Below are 1,404 nucleotides of genomic sequence, written 5' to 3' on the forward strand. Positions count from 1 at the left end.
AGTCGGGGGAGCGAGGGCTGGCCGGAGATGGCTGCTATGGCGAACGGCGGCGACGGTGGTGTTCGGCCGTGTGAGAGAGAGAGCGAGGGAGAGAAGGGGAGAGCCGGGGGAGAGTGAGAGAGAGCAGGGGGGAGGCGCGGCGTCGTCCGGGGCATCGAGCGAGGAGGGGAGGGCAGGCAAGCAGGGAGAGAGGTGGCGTGGCGCGGTGGCGCGCGCGCGCGCCGGCCACACTCCCCTCCCTCTGTCGGGACGAAGACGACAGAGGAGGGAGACGGGCTGGGCCGCCTGCTGGCTGGGCCGGCCAGCTGGATGGGCTGCACAGGGAGGAGCCCAGGTAAGCTTCTCCCTTTTATTTTTTTTCTGTTTTCTAATTTCTGACATTTTTTTTGATTTAAATAATATATTAAATCATTTATTTAACTTATGCCAATTTTTGCAGGGGCTAGATATATTATTCCAGAGCTCCTTTAGAAATGGCATAATATTTGGACCATATTTCATATATATAGAAATATATTTCCAATGCAAATATTTATGCATTAATTCCAAATGCCCAAAATAAATGTCCATGAGCCACTAAAAATATTGGTTTGATTTTTATCTCTGTCCAATATTTTCAGAGAGCAACATGAGCATTTTCTTGGACCTTCTTGGAGAAATTTTTATTTGGGTTATTTTCAAAATGATTCGGAGGGTTTCACAAATCCCCATTTCAAGTTAAATGGAATATTAAACATGATGCACACACTCTAATGCATGACTAGCTAGGGTGTGACAACGGGATTAATATATATCGCGCACGTGCGATATGTTTGTCACAAGGCGCAAAAAATAATTATAAAAGGAATGCAACACGAGGACTTCCCAGGAGGTCACCTATCCTAGTACTACTCTCGCCCAAGCATGCTTAACTTCGGAGTTCTGATGGGATCCGGTGCTTTAGTGCTGGTATGATCGCATCGACATGTTTCCCCGTCTTCGTCCCTTATGCTTGCCACTTCCAGGTCCGCTCCAAAGACGATTCTACATTCTCACTACCATTACAACCGTTCCCTAACAATGGATAATGTCCTATACTACTTACTCTCCCGCTCAATCACGGAGACGAGTTTTCCACGGTTTCCACCCCTCCCTCCATACCGCAGCAACACGAGTTTTTTCCACCCCTTTCAGAAAGCGCTCTTCGCGCCACAAAGCCGCCCCAAGACGCGCGAGCAATGAGCATCGAGCTTAAACATATCGCAAACGTCAAAAATAATATAACGGGATTAATATATATCGCGCACGTGCGATATGTTTGTCACAAGGCGCAAAAAATAATTATAAAAGGAATGCAACACGAGGACTTCCCAGGAGGTCACCCATCCTAGTACTACTCTCGCCCAAGCACGCTTAACTTCGGAG

At 47.8% G+C, this 1,404-nt stretch overlaps 1 non-coding gene across 1 annotated transcript; it reads right to left on the reverse strand.

Moving 5' to 3' along the window:
* Positions 1–843: 843 nt before the first annotated feature.
* Positions 844–962, reverse strand: LOC119346880. The gene has a single exon (XR_005167981.1). It is a non-coding gene; the product is annotated as a 5S ribosomal RNA (ribosomal RNA).
* Positions 963–1,404: the final 442 nt, after the last annotated feature.

The sequence above is a fragment of the Triticum dicoccoides genome, unplaced genomic scaffold, assembly GCF_002162155.2.
Source record: "Triticum dicoccoides isolate Atlit2015 ecotype Zavitan unplaced genomic scaffold, WEW_v2.0 scaffold53837, whole genome shotgun sequence".
Lineage (NCBI taxonomy): Eukaryota > Viridiplantae > Streptophyta > Magnoliopsida > Poales > Poaceae > Triticum > Triticum dicoccoides.